The sequence below is a fragment of the Portunus trituberculatus genome, chromosome 31 (genome assembly GCF_017591435.1).
Source record: "Portunus trituberculatus isolate SZX2019 chromosome 31, ASM1759143v1, whole genome shotgun sequence".
NCBI lineage: Eukaryota > Metazoa > Arthropoda > Malacostraca > Decapoda > Portunidae > Portunus > Portunus trituberculatus.
Window position 1 is genome coordinate 10,239,919 of NC_059285.1, and position 13,927 is coordinate 10,253,845.

The window sequence follows — 13,927 nt, forward strand, 5'->3', positions numbered from 1 at the left end:
ACTAAATTTCCTTTCCTTCCACCACGAGTCGAGAGGAATGTGAAGAGCCAACACCTACCTCGCCCCGCCCTCGCCCTGCAACCCTCCTGTGATGGGCAGCCAGTAAAAAATGCTGTAACACGAGGAGGTACGTACGCCACCAGTGAAGACAAAGCCTGAAGGAGCACGTACTCAGCAACATGTGTCTTGAGACTTGTGAAGAAAAGAGTGAAGTGTAATGAGGAACAAGAAAACCTAGTGTTAATGTATTGAGAGAGAGAGAGAGAGAGAGAGAGAGAGAGAGGAGCAAATAGAGTCACAGACAGACAAACAAAAACTCCACTATCTGTCTTATTTTCTCCGTCAACAAGCGAGAACAAAAAGCAACCATGAAAAAGAGATGCAATAATTATGATCCCAGGAGACAATTACTCTCATTTTTCTTAAAGTCGAAGAACCGTCGCTCATCTCATCCCACTCAGTCCACCCACCTCATCCCACCCTTCTCACCCCACCCCTGTCAATCCATGTCACTCACCCCACTCCAGTCACCCCACAACAAGCAGCCCTCTCCACTCACCGTACCCCACTCATCCCATTCCTATCACCCCATCTCACTCATCCCACCCTAGCCACCCCTTCAAGTAAAGAACGTCCCATCAAGCGCACAGAGGCGTCTCATTACTTGCAGTTCCTCTCCCTCACTACAGGGCGTCGTTGATATCACTTATGAAGCCAAATTACAGTGCTTTCCTGGCTTTTTCGTGCATAGATGGAATGATAAATGCAACACAGACGGACAGTTGTGGTCAATAGCAGAGTAAGGTACACCGCTCACTTCCTCTGTCGTGTCACTGAGACTATTTTCAAAAGCCACAAGTATCATTTGCCAGTTTCTAAAGAGTATTTTTGCTGTTAAAAGTATAGAATGTGTAACTTCAACTATATAAACTTGAATTTACTGTAGATGAAGCACAGAAATGTTTCAAAATATGAAAATTAAGTCCTTTAACATATCAGAAAAGTTAAGATTGGGTGAGAATACAAAACTTAATGGAACTAAGTCCAGAAGGTTACTTAACTTCAAACAGTGACCGTACTAAGTTATCAGTCATTCAGTTTCCTCTCTCCTACCTTACTCCCAAGAAAGGTTAGGCTTTATGGTCTTTTTTTTAAGGTGTCTATATAAGTACACATGCGAGCGGCGTCTTCACATTGACTTGCCAAGACGGAGACTGACACTCCGGCGTGTCTCAGCCCTCAGCTCTTATTATCGCCGGCCGTGTTAGGACAAAAGTGCTGCTGTTTCATGTGGCTCCCGATAAGGAATGCTGAGTACGCTGTTGTTGTTAATGTTGCTGTTGCTGTTTTTGCTGTTGTTGTTGATGATGATGCTTCTACCATTACCACCATCACTTACTACTAGTACTACTACTACTACTACTACTACTACTACTACTACTACTACTGGTGCTGCTGCTACTGATGATGATAATGGGTTATTTCTATTGCTTTTCTTGTTATTGTTAAAGTGCTTCTTTTTCTAGTTCTATTCTACTACTACTACTACTACTACTACTACTACTACTACTACTACTACTACTACTACTACTACTACTACTACTACTACTACTACTACTACTACTACTACTACTACTACTACTACTACTACTACTACTACTATCACCACCACCACCACCACCATCACTTTTCCCCTTCCTCAGCTTCACCTTTCCACCGGGGCGTGTTCTCCGTACCCTCTCGACCCTTGCGTCACGTGGCTGCCATGGGGCGGATGTCAGTGGGTGAAGGATGGTCACTGGGGGGCCCACAGTATTCACCCACTCTCATCCCCTCACCCTCTCACACTCTAGTCCAACCACCAGGCAGCAGCGCACTCCCCTACCCCACCCGTCCGTCACCCTCGCTGCAGGAAACAGGTGAGGAACATGACTACGGCTGATTGGGTTTGTCTCGCCATCATCAGTGTCACTGGCGTCCTTATCGTGGTCTTGGCTTTCAACATCACCATCATCATCACGAGCAGGAACAGTAATTCAGTATTTTGTGACCGGTGGTGGTAGTGGCGGTGGTGGTGATGGTGAAGGTGTCATAGCAGTAGCAGTAGTAATAGTAGTAGTAGTAGTAGTAGTAGTAGTAGTAGTAGTAGCAGTTGTTGTTGTTGTTGTTTCTTCATCGTCAATATATTACGTGGATATTTTTAGTTTACGATCTGACAGAAAATCCTTCTCTCCAGCTCCTCCTCTTCCTCTTCGTCCTCATCGTTATTGTTATCGTCCTCCTCCTCTTCCTCCTCCTCCACCTCCTCCTCCATTTCCTGTTGTTACTGTTATTTCTGTTACTACTACTAGTACTACCACCACTACTACTACTACTACTACTACTACTACTAATAATAATAATAATAATAATAATAATAATCGTACTACCACCAGAGAGAGAGAGAGAGAGAGAGAGAGAGAGAGAGAGAGAATTATACCATATCATTATCCTATGCTAAATATCTCACTATTAAGGTAAATGCAGGGCCAGGTGACAGCACCGAAACACCGTCTTCACCCTCATCACCATCACCATCAACATCAACATCATCATCAATTCTTCCCCAAAATCCGAGTAAGGACAATGATTATAGGCTTTACAACACGTCCCTCCCCCTCTCTCTCTCTCTCTCTCTCTCTCTCTCTCTCTCTTGGCCAGATTATCATTTTCATTTTTCTTTCCTACTTTTCGCCCAAATTTCTTTCTTCCAATGCGAAATCTGCAGTGGTTATATTTTCTAATGTTACTTTTTGGTTCGGTGTTTCTCATCTGTTTCGTAAAGAATGGAAGAGTAATCAAATGCCTCAAATTTCTGGGGGATCTCATTTTTCGCTTAACTCAAAAGTGAACGGACACGGGAAAAGAAGAAGAGGAGGAGGAGGAGGAGGAGGAGGAGGAGGAGGTGGTGGAAGAGAGAAGAGATGGTGGAGGATGAGGCGGTGGAGGAGGAGGAGGAGGAGGAGGAGAAGTTGCTTGTGGTGGAGGATGAGGAGGAGAACCAGGTGGAGAAGAAGAGGAGGAGAGGGGAAGGTTAGTGTAGGATAACTTCAAGAAAAAAAATAAAAAATGAAATAGATAAATAGATAAAAAAAAGGGAAATTGAAAAAAAAAAATTGAAACCAGAAAGAGAAAAAAATAGTTTAAAAAGGTGAAAATAGGAAGAAAACTTAATATGACGTGAAAGTTCAGGAAAGGAGACGCAAGAGCAGCGAGAGAGATAAAGAAAAAGTGTTGTGGAATGAGATGGGAAGAGATAAGGAAGGAAGAAAAAGCGAGAACTTCAGGAGATTAAAGGAGAAACTAATTACTGTGCGAAGGAGGAAGAGGAGGAGGAGGAGGAGGAGGAGGAGGAGGAAAAAGAGGAAGAATAGAAAAAGTGGAGGGAAGTATTGATTGTTATTTCTTAAACATACGTGCAAGACTGTATGAAAAAAAGGGAAATTATAAAAAATTGAGAAAAGTAGAGGACGAAGAAAAGTTAGAAGAATAAAAATAAGACAGAAGAAGAACAAGAACAAGAACAAGAAGAAGAAGAAGAAGAAGAAGAAGAAGAAGAAGAAGAAGAAGAAGAAGAAGAAGAAGAAGAAGAAGAAGAAGAAGAAGAAGAAGAAGAAGAAGAAGAAGAAGAAGAAGAAGAAGAAGAAGAAGAAGAAGAAGAAGAAGAAGAATGTATTAACAAACTTTTAAAAACTTATGTGTGAGATGAAGTGAAAAAAAAAATAACAATGGAACACGAAGATGAATAAATGGAAAAGAACAGATTGAAAAGAAGAGGGGTGGAAAAGGGAGAAGAAGAAGAAGAAGAAAAAAAAAAAAAGAAGAAGAATGTATTAACAAACCTTCAAAAACTTACGCGTAAGATTAAATAAAAAAAATGATAATGGAACACGAAGATGAGTAGGAGGAAAAGGAGCAGATTGGGAAGAAGAAGAAGAAGAAGAAGAAGAAGAAGAAGAAGAAGAAGAAGAAGAAGAAGAAGAAGAAGCACCTACACACTCGCACACCTGGTCCAAGTTTATTCCTGATTCCAGCTGCACACACATTCCATAAGGGCGAAACTCGGGAAACTACGTAACCTCACAACTTTGCTTATACCTTAGTCCGCGTTATATTTTTACGCACTCACACCACGTAAAGCTTTCCCTTGGCCTCAGTACCTCGCCAACTCACCCAAACCTTCGTGTCTCCTTAGTTTACGGTGTACATTTGTTTTGTATCAGAGTGTACGTTCAAATTCACGCTAATCTGTAGTGATTCAAAGGAAAGGAGTGGGTTGTTTGCTTCTAAACTCTGAGGAGAAGGAGGAGTAATATAGTAGATGGAGGAGGAGGAGGATGTAGAAAAGAACATTGAGGAGAAAGAAGAGGAGGAGGAACATGTCGAAAAGTACGTTAAGGAGGAGGAGGAGGAGGAGGAGGAGGAGGAGGAGAAAGAGGTTGTAGCGGTGGTCGGTGAGGAGTAAGGATGACAGAGCGGCTAAGAAAAAAGAACAATTAGATGGCCTAGTGATAGCAGTACTCTTCCTCCTCCTCCTCCTCCTGGCCCTGCTATAGTCCTGCCGTCAAAGGAGAGTGAGTATATGGTAAGGCGAGCCCACCCCATCATTACCTCCAGGGTGAAGGAGACCACACCGCTACACACCTCGCCCCTGACAAGCCACTGTGTGCTGGCTCAACATTAAACCTCCACTCTTATTCACTTACCTATTCTCTTTGCATACAATTACTGGGAACACACTGGCGGAGACACACGTGGCAGGCTTCACGCTCTCAATGCTGAACAATGTTTCCCATAAGCACCTGAGATTTTTCTTATTTTTAGACAATTTCTTTGTAGTCCAGTCTTAAATAGTTCTATAGTCGAAAAAAATGAAGAGAAAACAGAAATAATGATATGTTCTCTATCTTTTTTTTATTTATTTTTTTACAGTGTTTAGAATGTCAGCAAAGAGAGACCGTAGTGGTGAAAGATTTAACTAAGTGAGAAGTCCTCTTAACTCGTAGGTAGAAACAGTACTCACTAATTCAGGTGTTTCTCTTTAGTGTTCTCTCGGTGCAGAATGATTAGGAACAGGCTCAGTGAACGTGATGTAAAAACTTCAAGGGAAACAAATGCCGGGAAGGAAAAACTCGTGGCTCGTAAGCTAAAGTGTCTCAACAATCTCTACAGAATAGCTTTTTTTTCTCTCTCTCTCTCTCTCTCTCTCTCTCTTCTGTCTTTCCTTTTTTTTTTTAGCTGAATAATGAGGAACAGGTTCAGTAAACGTAGTAATGGGCTGAAGCTAAACCAATGTAGGCCCAAGAAAGAAATTAGGCAGAAACCAGTTCACAGATAGGGCTTTAAGTTAATGGGGCAGGCTGAGCAGGCAGACAAGGAGCACGCGTAAATACGATAGGGAGCTTTATATGGTTGTAGAATGTTGTTGAAAATGATTAAAGATTGTATCAGCGTAGCAAACAGGAGCTCCTTTGTGTAGACTAGCCGGTCTTACAGACTATTTATGTTCTGAGACTTAATAGAACGAGGAATTCTTGCTGTATGAAGACCAGGAATGCGAAAACTAAGAAACAATGACAGCTTGTGCAATTGGCGCTCATGAAAAAAAATAATGTAAAAATTGGAAAGTAAGAAATACATGTGCATAGTAAATTTAAATGTGAGTGTTGGAATCGGTGGTAGGAGGAAAAGAAACAAGGAAAATAGATATGAAAGGAAATAAAAACTTGAGCTTTAAAATTTTGAGCAGAAAGGAAGGAAAACAAAATAAGAAAGGAAAGGAAATAGAAAAAGAGAGAACATCACAGGCAGGAAACGTGTGTGTGTGTGTGTGTGTGTGTGTGTGTGTGTGTGTGTGTGTGTGTGTGTGTGTGTGTGTGTGTGTGTGTGTGTGTTTGTGTCTGTCTATCTATCTATCTGTCTATCTGCACTCGAATATGAAACTAACGAAGATAAATACCTGACGGGTGAATGAAAGAGGTAAATATAAATATAAAACATAGCCAATAAATGAGAGAGTAAAATTCGGACGGACAAAAGCTCGGTTGATGAAGGCTGACATTTTCCCAGGAGTAATCTTGGCGTTTGTTAGGCTTATCTGATGCCGCACCGCGATGAAGGGAATATCGTACCGTTGCCCAAGTGCCCGGCAGGAGGAGGAGGCGTGGAGAGAGGGAGGGAGGGATAGAGGGAGGTATGGCTGGTCTTCTTTTTCGTTAGGTCGTGTGCTCGTAAACGTGTTTCTGCCCATCAACTCATTGGCTGCAGAGAGAGAGAGAGAGTTATGGAGTATCTTGAAAATAATCAGCATTAAGAAATTTACAGAACCACCATACACAGGAAAGATCTAACAGTTGAAACATTAGACAAAGATACTGAGAGATGTTCATAAAATACACACAAAAAAAGGTTAATTTCTCACTTATGAAAATAATATTACTTTAAGATTTTTCAACATGTACTAAAAAAAGCTGCATTATTTTCTGCTCTTTTTCTCTACGTGTTCATCATTTCTCCTGCGTTCCAGTCGCTTTCCTCCTGTCAACTTATAAATGAGTGAAGGCAGGAGGACAAAAAGAGGAGGATTAAGAGGGAGGGAGGGATGGAGGGAGAGGTTTTGAGTCAGAAAGAAGGTGTTACAGGGAAGAGATCACGCGACGGATTGCCATTAGTGAGCAGCTGAGCAGAAAAGTATTCCATTGTGGCCGCGAAAACCATTATATAGGACCGCAGGTAATGAAAACCCACCTGGCCCTGGCCGTGTGTGTGTGTGTGTGTGTGTGTGTGTGTGTGTGTGTGTGTGTGTGTGTATGTATGTATGTGCTATTCTCTCCCTCTACCCACTCTTCTTACTCTCTCTGACCCTTCACCCTCACCCTCACCACCCCACCCCCTCAAAGAACATCCTTGCCACGACCTTATGACATGAAGGTAAACAAGCATCTCTCGTCCGCCGCTTCTCCTCAACACTGCCCTCATGTCGCCAGCGAAGTCCCCCACCCAGCCTCTTGATGCTCTCACAATAGACCCCGGCGCCCTTGTGTTATAGAAGCTTTAGGTATGGTAGTGTGTCCGCCTCGTGGTCTCAAGGAGGAGGAATAGTAGGAGGTGTATAGGTTTCTAAGTATAAATGGCGTGGTAGAACTCAGATCTTTGGTGTGTTTTTTTGTGAAAGTCAAACGGATTCAATGTTTTCTACTTTTACGTCAGTGTGATTGGAAGAGGAAAAGGTAACGAGGTGGAGAAAGAGTAGAAGGAAAAGGTCATTTATGTCTATAATCTGATTGGAAGGAACGTGGTACGGTTGTTTTGTTTCTATTTTAAGTAGTGGTAAATTAATGGACTGACTGACTGAATAATGTGTTTGTGAGGATGTTAAAGAAAATTGAGGGCTTCTACTTCTTCGTGGAGTCGATGTAGCAGAGAGAGAGAAGAAAAATAAAGAAAATATGTGACGTGTTTAAGGAAGTGGTGAGAAGTGAGTGACCGAGTAGAAGTGATGGATGTGTGTTGTGAGGCGGAAAAAGAGGCGAGGAAAGGGAGAGGGTGAAAAAAAGAGGTGTCCATGTGAAGTTGGCAAGATGATGATGTGTAGGAGAGAGAGGGCGAAAAAAAGGAAAAAATGCCTTTGTACGTGGTCCTGAAGGACTTTTGGAGGCAGAATAAAGGTGTGAGGATTGGAGTGATTGAGACTCGCCAGTGTGTAGCAGAAGTGGCTGACGGAGAGAGGGACGACTTGCCTTTTATTGCGTCTTTATGGTGTCTTTATATAGTCTTCACGTGCTTGAAGGAGAGGGTGACGAGGAAAGGCTCTCTTGATTTATAAAAGGGAGGAGAAGTAAAATAAGAGTGAGTAAGAAGAGAGAGGTAGAGAGAAGAACGAAAAAAGGATTAGTAAAAGGAATTATATGTAATGGAATAAAAAGGAGAATAGATTGGCGGAAGGACTGAAGAAGGCACTGAGGGAGAAACTGAAGGAATATCTGAAGGAGGGGCTGAAAAAAAAACAAATAAAGGTTACGTGTTTACTGCATAATTATAAAAAAAAGATGGTGATTCTGAGTTGCCTGTGGAAGCGACTGTGGTGAGGGTGAAGGAGTGTCGTGTGTAAAATGAGTAGTTTCGTTTGTTTTACTGGTGATTGTGGTGGTGGTGGTGATGGTGGTGGTGGTTAAGATGATGTTGGTAGTGGTAGTGACAGTGACGGTGCAAAATGCCAACTCAATCTCTTTTAACACCCTAACTCTCTCTCTCTCTCTCTCTCTCTCTCTCTCTCTCTCTCTCTCTCTCTCTCTCTCTCTCTTTCTCTCATTTTTATTGACTTTTATTTGACAATTTTACGTCTGCTTCTTTTTTTGGGAGTCTGTTTGTTTTTCTCTTTATGTTTGTGTGTGTGTGTGTGTGTGTGTGTGTGTGTGTGTGTGTCCTCGTACTGTGTTTGTTTACATGTTTGTCAGTGTGTCCTACACCTGGTACACTTTACGTCTTCTCTTCATTACCACTCCCTAATTTCACCATCACCACCACCACAATCACCGCCACTAGTAATGTCCCCAACACCACCACCACCACAATCACCGCCACTAGTACTGTCCCCAACACCACCACCACCACAATCACCGCCACTAGTACTGTCACCAACACCACCACCACCACAATCACCGCCACTAGTACTGTCCCCAACACCACCACCACCACAATCACCGCCACTAGTACTGTCCCCAACACCACCACCACCACAATCACCGCCACTAGTACTGTCCCCAACACCACCACCACCACAATCACCGCCATTAGTACTGTCACCAACACCACCACTGACACTGACATCATCATCCTTTGTCTTATTCTCTTCCTTCTTTCCTTTATCACTATCAAAACTAGCAATCACCACCATCATCACCATTATCCTCCTTCTCCTCCTCCTCCTCATCTTCATCTGTTCTATCCTTACCTCCTACTAAGTATGCAGCTTCTGTACGTGTAGTTTAGTAAACGAGTGACCTCGTCATAAGTCGCAAGGCCTCCTGTCACTCGTCTTTCCTATGTATTCTATGTATTCCTCCTCCCCTCCCCCTCCTCTTCTTCCTTCTTATCCTGGCCACCATGACTACGTATCACCACCTATAAACTTTCGCTTATTAACGCACTGTACACCACCGCCACCACCACCACCACCATCACCTCTTGCAACATCACCAGCACGTGCCAAAAGGAGGAGGAGGAGGAGGAGGAGGAGGAGGAGGAGGAGGAGGAGGAAGAGGAGGAGGAGGAGAAGGAAGAGGAGGAGGAAGTGGCATGACGACTACAGGCCACTGACATAACCATTAGTCAAGGGTCAAGAGTCAGGAGGAGGTGTAGGAGGGGAAGAAGAAGGAGGAAGGGGAGAGAGATGCCACAGGGATGAAAGCTGCGAGCATATGTCCTACAAAATGGCTCTTAATTGCCTTTAGTACTAGTGATTACTGGTGATAGTGTTGGTGGTGGTGGTGATGATGTTGGAAGAGTGTGCTAGAATTGTGGTGATGGTGGTAGGATCGTGTTGTGGTGATGTTAGAAGACCTTGGAAGGCGTGTGTGTGTGTGTGTGTGTGTGTGTGTGTGTGTGTGTGTGTGTGTGTGTGTTCGTATGTGTCTTGGATCTCCATTACTTTACTCACTTACCCAGTACGAACATTTTTCATTGTAATTAAGCTTAAAGAAACTCTCTCTCTCTCTCTCTCTCTCTCTCTCTCTCTCTCTCAAACACGCTGACAAGTTGCAAGTCGCCGGAATTAGTGTTATTGTTACTCGATAGATGGCGTGACTAATGCTTCTATCTCATTGGTCACACTGGCATCCTCTACACCAATAGGGAACCGCCGTCCTGGTCTGTCCATCACTCCAGCCTTCCATCTTCCCAGACAATACGTGTGACAGATCTGTGAGTTTTTGCTGCATTTTTACGTTGTGTTCTATACTCTGGGTTGTTTGCATTGATATATATAGTGTTAATGAGTTCTAGAAGGATTAGTGTTCAAGGATTTGGTTGGATTCTAGCTTCGAGCGCGTGAAACTTCATCTCTTCTAACCCAGAAGATTCACTGAGGCTCCGAAACATCAGTGAAAAAGCGAACTCTCTCTCTCTCTCTCTCTCCCTCTCCCTCTCCCTCCGAATTCTCTTACATACCGCTCCCCACCCACCACACTTTTCTCTCTCGATTCTATTTTCTACTTTCCCATACCTTTTCACCTCATTTCTTCTTTCGTCCTCCCTTTTATCCTTCTCCCTTCAGTTAGTTAACCCCTTCCCTCCCTCCTCTCCTTCCCTTCTGCCTACAATTTTCTCTTCCTTCAGTTATCCGTTCTTCTCACATTCTCCCTTATCCCTTATCCACCTCATCCTCTTCCTCCTTGATGCAGTGAACTAGTATGCTCCTCCTTCAATTTCTCTTTCATCCTCTCGAACCTCTTCTTTTCGTCCTTGTTTAGCTTCTCTCTGTCTCATCCTTCCTTCTTCTTCTACAGTACTTTTATTCTTCCTTTTTCTTCCTTTTCTTCTTCGTCTAGCTACTCTTTTCAACAACCATCAGACATGTGAAGGCCAGTAACTGTTTGGTTATCCTGTGCAGTTGCGTATCCTCCTCCTCCTCCTCCTCCTCCATCTGGTGTCCCTGCCTCCAATACCCACGTGATTATAAACATCATTAAGAAGGTGATTTATGCAAGCCAGGGTCGTGAATGGAGTCGTTCACTAAGGTCCCTGATTTGTGCCGGTAACGACCTGGTGAGGCTGGCCGTTCGTTAGGCATGGAGGTCGTTCGTTACTCCGGCAGAGGGTGGTGAGAGGAATGCGGCATGAGGGGACCATTGCGGCAGTGTTGGCTACAGTGCTGGAATTGTGGTGGATTGGTGTGCAGATGTTTAATTCATGAGTCATTATTCCTGTGCCATCATTCAGAGCAACGATAAAAGACAGAATTTTGCTGGGTTACAGAGAGAGAGAGAGAGAGAGAGAGAATGATTGATATGACACACCTATTTTAAAAGCCTTGTATAAATATGGTATCTAAAAATAGTCATACGTATTTTCAGCTACTTGTCACCTTTCCCACCACCGTGTCCTGCTGTTACTGCATGGAGGGATGAGACACTGAGAAGGAACAAAATAAGAACCCTTCTCTGTTACGAGGTTATGGATGTAAAGTTAGACTAGATTAGGTTCTGCAGTGCTCCTCCATGTAAGAAAACTTGGCAGTCAGGAGATTGTACGTGTCAGTCAGAAGATTGCTTATGTCAATTAGGAGACTTGATTTTTTTGGCACTTGGGGTAACGGAAAAAATCACCAGTCATATTTTAGACCTTAAGAATCTAAAAGAATCCACGACAAGTCAATAAAGCTACAAGTGACAGTTCCTGTAATGAAGCCACACGATTTTCTGTTTTCTTGTAGTAGTAGTAGTAGTAGTAGTAGTAGTAGTAGTAGTAGTAGTAGTATAGTATCTATGTGGATTTAGACAACTTGGGTTCATCGTTGGCATGCAGGACTATTTAAAGGTGTGACGCCTTTGTTGGCACCGCTGCAGGTGATACGCTACCCCCTCCGCCGTTCCCCGTCAAGGACCCTCCTATACCTCCCCTGCCCCTCCATGTCCACCACAGCCATGTCTCCTTGCCTTACAAAACTCCTCGTTCGTTCGTGATTCAAAGCTTTGTATCTCTCTCTCTCTCTCTCTCTCTCTCTCTCTCTCTCTCTCTCTCTCTCTCTCTCTCTCTCTCTCTCTCTCTCTCTCTCTCTCTCTCTCTCTCTCTCGGCGTCAAATGAAGTTCATCAGTTAGTCAATCAATTTTTTCATCTTCTCTTCTTTCTCCACTTCCATCTCCTCCTCCTCCTCCTCCTCCTCCTCCTCCTCCTCCTCCTCCCAGTAAACAGACGCCCCCACACTTCGTTCCCCAGCAATAATTGAAAGCTATGAAAATGCTATTAAGGAAAAATCATATACTTCTCTCTGTGCTCCTCCGTGACCTACCTGTGACCTTGCTGGCTGCTCTCCAAGGTCACGCGGGGTCACTGTACTTGGCGAAGGTGGGAAAGAAGGGAAAATAAAATAAAGGTTAGATGTGATGAAATGAATGTTGAAGAGAAAGTATGAGGAACAAATGCAGTGAAAGTAGAGAATTAAATGGAGGAAAAGAAAATGGGAAGGGAATTTTATGATGAATGTGAAGATAGTGAAAGAAAATGGTAAAAGGAGTGAATGCGAAAATAGTGAATAAGGACATATGAACATTAGAACAGAGGGAAGTTGAAAGAATAAGAGAATGGTGAAAATAAAGAGGGAAGCAGAAAGATTAAGGGAAGGATGAAAATAGAAAGGAACGTACAGAGAGAGAGAGAGAAGTAAAAGGTTGATATTCGGTAAGTGAAGGAATGTAAAAGAAGAAGAAAATGAGATGTTAAAAAGTACGATAATACATTCAGTGTATGCACGACAGGGGAGGGAATTCCATAATGAGCGAAACTTTTTTTTTCAATTTTTTTTTTCTTACATTTTTTGAGCGAGTAGAGTGAGCATAAATATTCAAGACTTTGTTAGCGTGAATGTTTATAGACACACACACACACACACACACACACACACACACACACACACACACACACACACACACACACACACCATCTTACAACACCACCGTATTTTTACCCTCTGCTAATGTCACTCATCTTGCCACGGACTCCTCTCTCTCTCTCTCTCTCTCTCTCTCTCTCTCTCTCTCTCTCTCTCTCTCTCTCTCTTTCCGAAGCGGAACGAATCATTCCATAATTATAACATCCTTTGCTTATCTCGCTGTCCTGCTGCTGCCGAGAGAGAGAGAGAGAGAGAGAGAGAGAGAGAGTGTGTGTGTGTGTGTGTGTGTGTGTCAACAGTTGAACAAACCTCGTTACACGTCGTTAGCTGTCACACCCACCTGTTGCTATGTCCTCCTCCTCCTCCTCCTCCTTCTTTTATTGCCTGCATTGTGTCCTCCAAACTTATTAATCAAAGAAAATGTGTGTGTGTGTGTGTGTGTGTGTGTGTGTGTGTGTGTGTGTGTGTGTGTGTGTGTGTGTGTGTGTGTGTGTGTGTGTGTGTGTGTGTGTTGCGGCTTTGATGGTCCTTTTAATTCTCTTCAATTAATTATCTCTCTTTTCTTTTTCTTTTTCTTTTTTTTTCCTTGAGTTTAGTTCCGCGTCGTATCTTTCAGCTGAAGTGTGTAAGTGAAGAGCATTTTCTTGACCCGGAGATCACCTTTCCCTGCACCTCTTGGGTTAATTAGTACCTGTGTCTGCCTTCCTTGTTATTATTATTATCATTATTATTATTATTATTATTATTATTATTATTATTATTATTATTATTATTATTTGGGTGGTGGTGGCGATTATGTTTTTCTCGCCTTTTTACTCGTTTTCTTTTTTTTTTTTTTTCTTGTGTGTGTGTGTGTGTGTGTGTGTGTGTGTGTGTGTGTGTGTGTGTGTGTGTGTGTGTGTGTGTGTTCTGTTCATGTTCTTTATTTCTCACTTTTTTTTTGTTCAGCCTTTTCGTTCATTTTCGCCTTTTTCCCTCATTTTATTTGTTCTTATGTATTTTTTTTTTTTTTTTTGTTTTACTGTTGCATTCTTTTCTTTGTTCTTCATCATCATTATCTACATAACATTCACATGGTTAAAATTCACCACCACCACCACCACCACCACCAGTAACCATCTGTTTCCACCCACACCATCATGCCACTTGCTAACCCACGCGTCCTCCTTCCCTCCCTCCTTCCCCTCTATCCCTTCCTTTCCTCCTCCATCATCCCTTCTCTCCACCACTCCCTTCTTCCCTCCTCTCCCTCACCTACGCACCCACATCCATTCTCCCTT